Genomic DNA, 12,597 nt, shown 5'->3' on the forward strand with positions numbered 1-12,597 from the left:
CTCAAAGGTCACACAGTAAGTGGTGGGATTTAGAGAGTTATGTTGGTGTTTGGACTCATATACTTGAGTTACAGTGGGGCTTGGGGGCCATCTAGTCCAAAGCAGAATCATGTTTCAGCATCCCTGACATATGTTCACCTAGATCCTCACACCCTTTCAGGGAAGCACACAGAATAACGTCCGCCCAATCCAACCCAGTAAGTAGCAAAAATGTTCCCTCTTATACTGAACTTGCATCTATTCACCCTATAAGTTCCTTCCTCAGGGTTTCTTGGACACTGAACCTTAAGTTTTCCTTTAGTTTGCTCAACAGTCAAGTCACACTCTGTGCATCTGAAGCTTGAATCCATTAAAACTCTAGGTCCCTTTTTTTTTAAAATTTTTTAAGACCAGACTCTCTCTTGTTGTTGCTTTTTTAAAAAATTTATCGTTTATTTTTGGCTGCATTGGGTCTTTGTTGCAGTGCATGGGCTTCTCATTGCGGTGGCCTCTCCTGTTACGGATCACGGGCTCGAGGTGCGCAGGCTTCAGTAGTTGTAGCACGTGGGCTCTAGAGCGCAGGCTCAGTAGTTGTGGTACATGGGCTTAGTTGCTCCACAGCATGCAGGATCCTCCCAGACCAGGGCTCGAACCCCTGTCCCCTGCATTGGCAGGCAAGTTCTAAAACTCTAGGTCACTATTATCTGAGGGGTTTTGTTGTTTTTGGCTTTGCAAATATGAATTATTATCATCAGGACCTTCTTTCATTGCATCTACACATTTGATTTTTTTAATTGCACTTGGATTTCACCTTGATTGTTTCAAACCTGCCTTTCTGCATCTGATTCAGCAATGAAGCAATCAAGCGCCTCTCAGTGCCATAAACCTGACCTTGCAGGGCTTCATTCTGATCCCCTATTCCAATAGGAGAGAGCCCTTCAGGGATATGGAAACCCAGGTGACTGTTCAGAGTCAAACAATTTTATCAGTGGGGAATATTGCTCACCTTGCTGTTTGCATCTCAGAAGAGCTGTGCTTCTATGTTGTAAACGTTGCTCAGATTTTTACTCATGACAACGGACACATTATAGAGGTATTAGCGTCCTAGTCTAACCTTGTCCCATGCTCTGCCCTTATGATGTGGCCTTCTAAACTTGCACTATCTCACTACCTAATAAGTGACCTTGGGCCGGCCCCTTTCTTGCCAGGGACTCTGTTTCCTCCATTGGCAAAATAATAGTATTGCACTAAATGAGCATCAAGGGTCCCTTCCTGCAAAGTCATTCTCTGATATCTCCGGCTTTGCTTCCCATACAACCAAAAGCTCAACAAAGCTTTCACTTCTTGTTCTAATGGCTTGGTTTTGAATTTAGACACTATTTTTAAAACACCGTCAATTTACTGCAAGGTTAGACAACAGCTAGTTCAGTGTCTTACCTATTATATTCACAGCCCATCCATTTACTTGCTTGTAGATTTTTTCATTCTCTCTCATCCCCTTTCAAAGGTTTGGGCAAGAAAGTAGCTTCTCGCCTGTCCAGAAAAATCTCTCTGAGTAATTCTTGGAGATAAGTGAAGTGTACCATTCAGACATCTGAATATATACCTCTGCTCGAAGCAATTCCCACCAGAAACTCCAAGTGATATGCTTTCAATTACAGGCCAGGAATAGGCTATTTTCTGTTTAAAAGACAAGGAGTCAATGGTACTTTATTAAAATAGCATTTCCTATCTTCCGTGACCACATCTTGTCTAATTGACTCCTGAGACCTGTGTTCTCTATTAGCATCCTGGTTCAGTTGACATATTTAGGAGTCTATCAGGATACCACTACCCACACTGCTTTAAAAGCATGAGGATTTATTCATTTATCTCTACACCATGCCAAGTATACTCATCTTTCAAAAGAATGAACTACAGGTGTAGTGGGTACATGTTTAGCTTATGAGTGTAAAGGAATGAGAAGTTATAAAATTAATGAATCCAGATGCTGTTTACAAATCTCCTATTAGAGAAAGCCATTTGTCAACTGAATACCTTGATTACAAATGTCCCAGCTATGGAGATGTTGATGAAGCCTGGAAACTTGTTTCAGAAAAATCTATGATTTGAATAGGGCTGACACAGGTCGTTAAAATATCCAATAACAATCACTGGACTAACAGGAGAGTTTATTTCCAACAGGAAAATTAATACAGTTGATAAGAGCAAGAGATAAGACCCTGAATAAGTAATGTCTTCACTTTCTTCTGGTCTTGGGCATCCATCCATGACAGACACAGAGAGCTTTTAAGTAAGAACTCTGATCTACTTGGAAGAAGCTATTTGAATTTAGCTTTTCCTTTTATGGATAAAGTGATATCCATTTTTTGTGTACATTTTTGTTTCTAATCCTCTACTAAATCAAGCAATAATACAGTGAAGGCAATAAGTTGTCCAAATAAGAGTAATTGATTCTGGGAACTTCCCTTGTTGTCCAGTGGTTAGGACTCCACAGTTTCACTGCTGGGGCCTGGGTTCGATCCCTGGTTGGGGAACTAAGATCCCACAAGAAACTGTGCAGCACAGCTTAAAAAAAAAATAAAAGGAGTAATTGATTCTGGCTGATGGAGGAGAAAAAGGAGGTTTTTACAGGACTGTTGGGAGGGCTAGTGAAACAGAATTGAGGGTAAGACTGCAGACATGATGCCTAAAACCCAGCCACAGAGCTACCTAATGAGGAACCCATGCTTTTGCTGCTGCCTCTGGGCACAGAGGGAACTAGCCCTGATGTCACCTATCTATGCTGCTTCTGTATCAGAGAGGGATCTTGCCTGACAGCTGTGCAACCACCCATTCTAGGAGAATGGATTCTGCCCAGAGCCTCCCTCCTTGAGCCACTCACTTCCCAACTGAAATACCCCGTGATGGAGGCTGGGGGTCAAACTCAGGTCACATGTTTGCCTCAAAGACAGCTCAGGATCCGAATCTTCCAGTCTCTCCTTGGAAAGGCTGGACTCAGTTCAAGCAAATATGTCTGAACAGTGCCACACCTCCAGAAAACATGATAAACGCCACTAGGACATCCTCGGGAATTAAAATTACATCTACCTTTAAAAAACTAAAAATAGAGTTACCATATGATCCAGCAATCCCACTCCTGGGCATATTATCCAGAAAAGATGAAAACTCTAATCCAAAAAGATACACGCACCCCTATGTTCATAGCAGCACTATTCACAATAGCCAAGACATGGAAACAACCTAAATGTCTATCAATAGATGAATGGATAAAGAAGATGTGGTACATATATGCAATGGAATATTACTCAGACCTATAAAAGAATGAAATAATGCCATTTGCAGCAACATGGATGGACCTAGAGATGATCATACTAAGTGAAGTAAGTCAAAGACAAATGTCATATGATATCACTTATATGTGAAATCTAAAAAAAATGATACAAATGAACTTATTTACAAAACAGAAATAGACTCACAGACATAGGAAACAAACTTATGGTTATCAAAGGGGAAAGGGGAGGGGGAGGGATAAATTAGGAGTATGGGATTAACAGATATATACTACATATAAAATAGATAAACAACAAGGATCCACTGTATAGCACAGGGAACTATATTCACTATCTTGTAATAACTTATAATGGAAAAGAATCTGAAGCTGTACACCTGAAACTAACATAATATTGTAAATCAACTATAATTAAAGTTTTAAAAATTACATCTACCCTTTGTCATTCAACAGCAAACTAGCAGAAGCTGTGAGGAGGACATCCAACAGCCAATCAGATCCCCCTGGTTCTCCTGTCCGTTCCACGTGTCCTCCATAGGCCTGACCTCCCTCCCAGCCAGACTCAAAGTATTCCAATGTCAAAAGCTGAGATGGAGTAACAGGAGCCAGACTTGCCCTCCCATCTTCAACACATGGAAGACTGGACAAAATATGTGCAGCCAGGGTTTGGACAAAGGGCTGCCCGGGATTATGGTCCATGAGAGGAAGGAAACAAGGTGGACCCAGGCTTGCACAAACACACTGTCCAGGGCAGGGAGGGGAAGAGAACCTGGCTGAGCTGAGGAGAGCTCGAAGTCTGGGAAGGTCAAGGAGACACAAGTTTGTGGCGCAGAGACAGGAGAGAAGGAAGCTGCACAAGTTAAGTTGAACAGGGCCCCTCTCCCCCATCATGCAAAGTTCTTCCCTTGTCCTCCCTTCCTAGACCAATACACTGATTTTCTTTCAGTCTTCAGGCATGTTAAGGAACAGCTATTGGGCTACAGATTTCTTCAGTTAGCACTGTATGGACTCAAAACTGTACACATTTTAACTGGACATGAGTGTTTCCCAAGCATCCCAGCACATATTTTTTAAAAAAGATCATCCCTTGAGTTCCTTCTGCAAATGTATTAATTAATTCAGTCTAAAATGGTCTTCTAACCAGCCCTTCAGCTCCAAGCATTACACTAAGTGATAGAGAGATTGAGATAACGTCCTTAACCCTTAAGGAGATCAGCTTGGTAAGGAACACACCTCTGACTCACTCTATAAGGTATATTTTGGAGAGTCATGTTTTCAGAGGGTAACCTTTGCTGCATATCCTGGGAACATCTTCTTTCTCTCGAATTTTCTGATAACTGCAGGCGTCTTGACCACCTGAGACTCTTCAGTAACAATTTTGTACTCGTCTATAAAATTGAACTGCTTTAAACACATAGAGACCAAGATACATGCCGGTGAATGTTTTCCTTTCCGTCACAGCGGATACTTGTTAGGTTCTGGCCACCAAGCACCCACTCATTCTGCTTCATGGAATAATGACAGTTTTCTTCTGGGGCACCACTACCTTCCTCACCCTCTGACCTGTGCACTGGGAAGGGAGTTGGCCCTTTCCCTGGCCCAGGACTCAGATCTGACCAATCAGAGTATGGTATCTCCCTAATCACTATGACTGGTTAAGAGATGATCATGTCATCCAATCGGAACCAGTGAAATACATGAAGACTTTTCCTGATGGCCCTTTAGCAATAAGGAAGATGAGAGTCAGCTGCCAGCAAGACCACCACATGGAGCCCTGAGAATGAAGCCAAAGAGGTAGAATTCAAAACCAGTAGATGAAGAGACATAAGGTTCTCCATGGCCATCTTAGAATGCCTTGGCTAAGTCTCACCTTGAGGATTTTAGTAAATGAACCAATTACTCCCCCTTTTCTGCTTACGTTACTTGACCTTCCTATTGCTTGCTATTGAAGCACCAAACCCCACCTGAAGCAGATCTAATCTTAAGCTTTTAAATAAATGGACCTGTAATTTCCCTTCTTCTGCTAAAGTTTGAGTTGCATTTGGCAGTACTTGCTATTAAAATCCTCCTGATATACCAGCTGAGTAACTTCTCTGCCTCGTTTTGTGCTGATTCTCCAAACTGCTTTATTGCCTGCTCATCACTGAGGAAGACAGATCGATTTTTACAGATCCTTTCTTTTATGTGTGGTCTCTGGTCATCCCTGGTTCTGTGGACAATATGATGGGAAATACTGAACAACGTTAGACAAGTTATTTGGCGCATGTTTTTTTCACACATGCCAATGTGCATTATGAATTTCCAAGGTTTATTTGGCAACCTCCAACTAAAAATTGGCCCTGACCATCTGCCTGTACAAGGAGTAAGTCACTAACCAGTGCAGTCGCTGACCTTCAACACACCCTGAAAGGAATGAGGCACTCTGTGCCCTGGGAAAAACTGGTAGGAGGGGCCTTCAGATAGTTAGATATTTTCAGGAGAAGATTTGTATGAGTCCAAATTCTTGCATCTCCTCATATCTAGAAAAGCACTAAAACCATTAACAGTGACATCTGTTCCTCATGACTAGCAACCAACCAACCTCTGCCAACATGTGTGCTTGACTTCACGTGCCCCCTTCACTAGAGTCACATATGTACTGACGTTCCCCCCACTTCTTTGGAGCAGTGCCTCTGAGCTATCTGGGAGGGTGTCTCCCTGGCTATAGTCCTTATTTTGCCCCAAATAAAACTTAACTCACAACTCTCATGTTGTGCATTTTTTTTCAGTCGAAACAACTGAATCTGTCTTTCATGTGGCAATGATTACATGCTAGGAAACCTGTGTTCTAAAGAACTCTAGTTAAAGTACTGCGTTTCCAGCAAGCCCAGAGAGAATAACAGAATAAGGTACCTTCACAAGAACCAGGTTATGAGATGTGTGACACCTGGAAGGAACCTGATGACATTGCTCTCAAGAAAAGACCTTCAAAGCTCATGAAAGATGCTGGAAGGGAGTAGAGGAGTTAGGTGGGAGAGCCAGGTGAGGCTCTGCCTCAGGGGGCTTTGAAGAGTCTGGGAGCTGCATAAGAGCACTGAGCACCAAATGAAGTGGGAAAAACGGTGAGCAGAGTCAGAAAGAGCAGGAAAGTGTAGGTGGGGGAACACATGACACTGTGCTTAGAACAATCTTTGGGAATAATAGATGACTAGAGATGGACTTGTTCTATAAATATGTATTGGTAATGGACAAGCCTCTCTCAATTGGGATTTAAATTACTTTAAAAAACCCACATATTAACAGAGGTCTTTCTCATTCCAATAGAAACTCTTGCAAATGAATTAACACTTTCAAATCATCACTGTGGGAAGAATTTCTCCAGCATCAAGTTTTTGTGTGATTTTTAAAGTGATTGTCCTTGGGAATTCCCTGTGGTCCAGTGGCTAGAACTCTGTGATTCCACTGCAGGGGGCACAGGTTCGATCCTTGGTTAGGGAACTAAGATCCCACATGCTGCACTGCGCAGCCAAAAAAAAAGTGATTGTCCTTAATGTGGACCAGAGCACTTTTATATTGTTTACTAAAAGATGAGAGAAACAGGAAGATAACTGAGAGTTCAACTCATTTATAAATACATTTGTAGATAGTGACACAATTCGATACTGCTTTTTACGTATGCTGTAGGACTCATTTTGTCTGTTGGAGTTTTAACTTACTTTGGTCGTGCTTGTAACATTAAATATGCTACTTGAACAGTTGAGACTTTTAAACATAAAAATCAATGAAACGCATTTGCTCTGGGACTGTGTTGAAGTCATGGCACAATGCTACTTATCCTGCCCTCTGCCCAGTGCACAATGGGGCATTTTTCAGGCTGCCACGATCCCTTGCGTTCTCTCCTATCTTGTCTCATAACTTATCCAGAATTGAGAGCTCATGTTATCATGTGCAGGCTGTATATTCCCTTGATACATTAAAGGTATATAATCATTACTCCTACGTCGGTCCTTTGAAAGCAACTGAGTCAGAATAAAGCACGTGCAAAAGTGGAAGACAGAAGAGGAGAGAGATGGAGAATACACTTGGCCTGTAGAATCTAGAATCTAGAAAAGGGAAGGCAATGGGTTCTCCCCTAAAGCCTCCAGAAGGAATGCTATCCTACCGACACATTCTGTCCCTGTAAGACTCATGGCAGGCTTCTGATCTCCAGAACTGGAAGATCATCGATTTACATGGTTTTCACCCACTGAATTTGTGGGGATTTGTTACAGCAGCAATAGGAAACTAATACAGACTCTATTCCATCTGGGTCCACTAGATCTCTTTCTCTCTCACAAGCCAATTTCAATTAATAATTTACGTAGAAGATATTAAAACACTCTGATTATTAGTGGGAAATATTTTTATACCTCTATTTTAAATTTTAACTCACTCTGTTGAGGTCAAATATGTTTGAAGGGTACATTTTCTTCTACATATCTAAAACAGTGGATTTCAAAGATGAAGGTCAATGTTATACAGTTTTATTAAATATTCAATGAGAGAAAAAAACCTTATAACAGTAAAATTTATGTCAAGCTCTTTTCTTATCAGAAAGAGACCCCCCCTTGAGATGTTCATATAAACCAGCATATCTTAGTATCTGATTTTGTTATTCCATTTCTCCTGGGTCTAAAAATGACTCAAGTAGCAAAGAAAGAGCTGGAATCTCAGGAGAGCCAACTGGTCATTTCCCTGATAAGTTGTAAGTAATCAAATTATCATACTATGTAGTCGTTGATTGTTTCCAATAGAAAGGATTGGGTAAGTACAAAGAAGAACGGTGTCTCAAGGAGTAGACAATATAATGTAATTAGAGCTCCCCTGATATAGTAAAAATGCAAGCAAATGAAAGCAAAAGAAAAGTTACAAGGGCATTGACACCTGGAAAAACTGATTTAGGGTCTTTCAATAAAAAACAAGTACTGGGCTTCCCTGGTGGCACAGTGTTTGAGAATCTGCCTGCTAATGCAGGGGACACGGGTTCGAGCCCTGGTATGGGAGGTTCCCACATGCCGCGGAGCAACTAGGCCCATGAGCCACAACTACTGAGCCTGTGCGTCTGGAGCCTGTGCTCCACAAAAAGAGAGGCCGCAATAGTGAGAGGCCCGCGCACCGCGATGAAGAGTGGCCCCTGCTTGCCACAACTAGAGAAAGCCCTCGCACAGGAACGAAGACCCAACACAGCAAAAATAAATAAATTAATTAATAAACTCCTACCCCTAACATCTTCTTTAAAAAAACAAAAGTGCTGAAAAATAAAATCATATCAGAGTGAATGAGTTCTTCATAAACTTGTAACAAAAAAGAACCATGCTAAGCAGTGATTGACAAAAGTTATGTTAATGAAAGATATCTAACTGTAGCTGAGTTTTTTATTTGTTCAAATTTTCTCTAAAATGTGCACCATTCTTTAAAAATACTTATTGATGATCAGAAATTGGTATGCTTTGTTCCCGAAGAAGGTCATTTTAATTATATCCTAAGTCTAAGAAGAAGTAGCCTTTCTTCAGGACATAGAAACAAAAGAACTAATGATGCATGGAGCCACATAATTCATTAGGTCACTGAGAGACAGGGCCCGTCATTATAAGAATGTTAACCAAATGTGGGGACTTGTACAGTGAAAGGAAATATTTCCATTCATCTTGAGGAGAAGAAAGGAAATGGAGCTGGCAGCAGTGAAGAAAGGCACGTCAACTCTATGGCAATCTATCTGGGATGTGAAGTGAAGATTCTGGAACATTCCTGGTCCTCCCTCCATCTCCATGACGATTCCTTTCCTGGCGTTGCCTTGGAGTCTTCTTCCTCCATTCATTCCCTAAATGATCATCCTCTAACCTCTCCTCTTCTTGCTCTGTGCCCTCCCTTTATATAAATCAATGATTTGAGCCATCAGCTGTTTGATAAGTACCTACAAGTTTGTATCTTGAGTCAAGACCTGTGCCCCAAGGTCCAGACTCAAATGTGAGAGTCTTCATACTTCTCCCATGAACCTCCCACATGTGCACACTGATTCATTTTCTTCCAATCCCCTGTAAACCTCCCCTTCTCTGCATTCCCCAGCTCAGAAGATGTCCCCACTGCCCATGCAGCAGTGACAGTCTTTCTAAACCCTCCTCCCTCCTCTGCCCACATCAGTAACTAGTTCCAGTGCCTTGATATTTCTCAGTCCTACACTTTCCTTTCCTTGCCACTGTCTCTGCTTTTATCAAGCCCTATTTCTTCTCACTGAAACAGCATCCTCATTGGCTTCCTTTTCTCTATGCTCCCCCTCCAACCTACACTCTACACTTCGGCCACATCTATTCTTGTGCGACATAAATCAACTCATATTGCTGCCCAGCTTTTCAATTCCTTTCTGAGAACTTTCAGCATATAGTTTGAATTTCAAGACCCTTCACAATCAGAAATTGCCTCCACGGTAGCTCCTGAAACCTTCTTCCATACCTGTCCTTACAACCATCCCAAACAATTGGCCATGACACAAAGTCCCCATGACGTGATGTCTTTTACATGTGGAATGCACATTGCCACTCTTCAAGCCCCACGCATCCCTCAAGGATCAGACTAAACCCCGTTGCCTTTAGGAAGAGTTCTCTGGTGCTGTCATCTGATTTGGACCCCTCTCACTTCCCACAGTGCCTACTGCATACCTCTGTGATGTCCTTCCCACTCTGTATTGTAATCATGGGTTTGCTTTGCTGTTTCCAAAACAGAAGGCAACTTGACAGACAGGGATACTCACCACTATACTAACGAGGAGAGAAGGCAATTTGAGGTCCACGCTGGGCATCTCCATGTCTTGAGCTTCTGGCACAATGCCTGGCACATAGTGGGTGCTCAATAAATGTGGCGACACAAAAGTGTGCTGGGTAATTGTCAGGGGGAGGGAGGTTATTGAAATAATGGATGAGTTACACAAAAATAGTGAGGTGGGCCTCTGCTCAGAAATTATCTCACGCTTGGAAAAGACTTGGATGTATCAATGGAACCAAGCAGCAAGAAATTGTACTATTATTTAATTGAAAGTGAAGCATATAGAATTTGGGGAACAGGGGCAGTATTTGACAGAGAAATTGGCCAGGTGACAGTTCTTGGGTCCCTAAAATAGGAGAGATTTTAGATGCAGTAACAGACTGAAAAAATGATGATTTAGTACTTTGGTTAACTTCTTTTGGCTCATTCTCCAGTTTACTCAGACCATCGATCAGAAATCATATGTGGAGGCAACACCAATAAAAAATGACCTCTATTCTATGAACAGGGTGTTTTATAAGACTCTGTAAAATGGTAAATAAACCTTATGTGAAGTCTTTTCAAATAATCCCAAAATACTACTCTGCCTCTATTTGGAGGATACAAATCTTTCCTTTGAAGACACAATATCTCTCCTATTATAAACCATTGAAACTTTCCTTTTTTTAACTGTTTCTTGATTTATGAGATATTGTCATCCATAAGATCTTTATTTCCTCTAATGTAAACATTTACCCAATAATATCTCGATGTACCTCAATATCTCAAGAGACCAAAAAAACCCTAATGCAATGTGGATACCAATATAGGTTCGGTGGTTAACTGTTTCTCATTTAGTAAAGAAAAGCTCGCCAACCTTCCACTCTTCAGGGGCATTTTCCAAACTCCAATAACCACTGGATGTCAAGGCCATTTCTTTTATCCAGTTGGTAGCCTCACAACATAAGAACAGAGGAGTTCAGACATTAAAACACTGTTAAGATCACGTTGGTTGTAAGATTCCCACAGGCTCAGCAAGTTTGGGCCTAATTACTGCCACCTTAAATGTGAAAAGAGGATATTCTGAAGTTGCTTACAGGAAGATCTGGCACGATTTAAAAAAAATGAAAATCAACAGTGAGACAGTAGATGACTTTAACTTAATTAAAGAATAGCTTCTGGTGAGAAAAGCAACATGTACTCAGAATTGCTGATACAGAAACATTGAAATACCTGAAGTGCTCTGATAATTAAACAAAATTCTTCAGCAATCCTGTTTTCTTCCTCTACCACTGCAGGAGAGTTCCTTGCTTCTCTTCTTTTTTTAAGAAGGAAGGCAGGAAGGAAAGAATATGACCCCATGAAAATGAGTTTTAGATAGGAGGGGTGACCAGGAAAAGGACCTATGAGAAATGTGTGACCCCTTTCGAGGCCAACCAGAAGAGACCACAATTGAGATCCTCTTAAACCTGCAACCTTTTTTTCCCCCACTCTTTCAATTCCAGAAAGACCCATCTTCTCTTTCAATACAGCCTCTCTAATCTTCACTCTTGTACTCACCTCTATCTTAATTCATTCTTCATTTCCTTCCTTCTTCTTCCATCACTGTTGGTGATACAAATTGGACATCTGGGAGATGGGGTGCAGAGGTAAATAATTGTGGATTTTCCAATATTAATGTTGGCTTGAGAGGGATAGTAAGAGTCTGAGTCCACATTCTTGCAACAGCAATTCCATCTCAGTGTACTCTAAGTACAGTGAGCTTTGAACTGGAATTAAGTTAAATATAGAAAACCAGTTCAAAAGACATTTGAATATTGTATCAAATCCTCTGGATCCTCATTTACAAGACACCTCCGTGTGTCTTTCATTTAGGTAGGCACTAGGTAAGCTTATAGGTTTGGTAGAATACACAATCCCTGTGCAACCTGGAGGTTGCTAAAGAAATTTCGATCTTCTCTCCATAGACCCTGAACCTCCTCCAGACCTCCCGTGTCACCCCCATGTGGGGCTCAGAGCTACTGGAAATAGCCACACAAGAGGCTGTGCTATGACCCACCCATGGAGCTAGTACCCTCCTGTCCCACTTTCTCTTCCAGAACCTAGAAGGACAGTGAACTGTAGAAGGCCCATCCATCCATGGTCCACTCAAATCCTCAAAGCCAGAATACCAGACCACTAATATATAGGGATGGGTTACCTCAGTCCATAAACTTGATGTTCAAGAGCTGTAGCAGTGTTTCTGCATCCAACCTAATTTCAATTCAAAGCACCCTTCACTTCCCCATGTGTGTGGGTGAGGCCTCAGTCCTCAGGCTGCCAAACATCTCTGCTCTCCTCTGGCCCATCTTAGGGACAGGTGGAATTAGAGGCAGGGGTTGGAGCAGGGTTTGCAGGGGCGGGTAGTGGGGGAGGTGGAGAGTGCTCCAGATCTAGTCCCATTTACCCAGGGATGAGACCTGCCCACTGGCTCATGCCCTTACAAGGTGAATGTCAGAGTCAGCCTTCTGGGGAAATCAAGACATTTTTAGTTTTGGTGATGTGGCTATGGGTGGTTGGCTTAGGGTTAT

This window comes from Phocoena sinus, chromosome 3 (genome assembly GCF_008692025.1).
Source record: "Phocoena sinus isolate mPhoSin1 chromosome 3, mPhoSin1.pri, whole genome shotgun sequence".
Lineage (NCBI taxonomy): Eukaryota > Metazoa > Chordata > Mammalia > Artiodactyla > Phocoenidae > Phocoena > Phocoena sinus.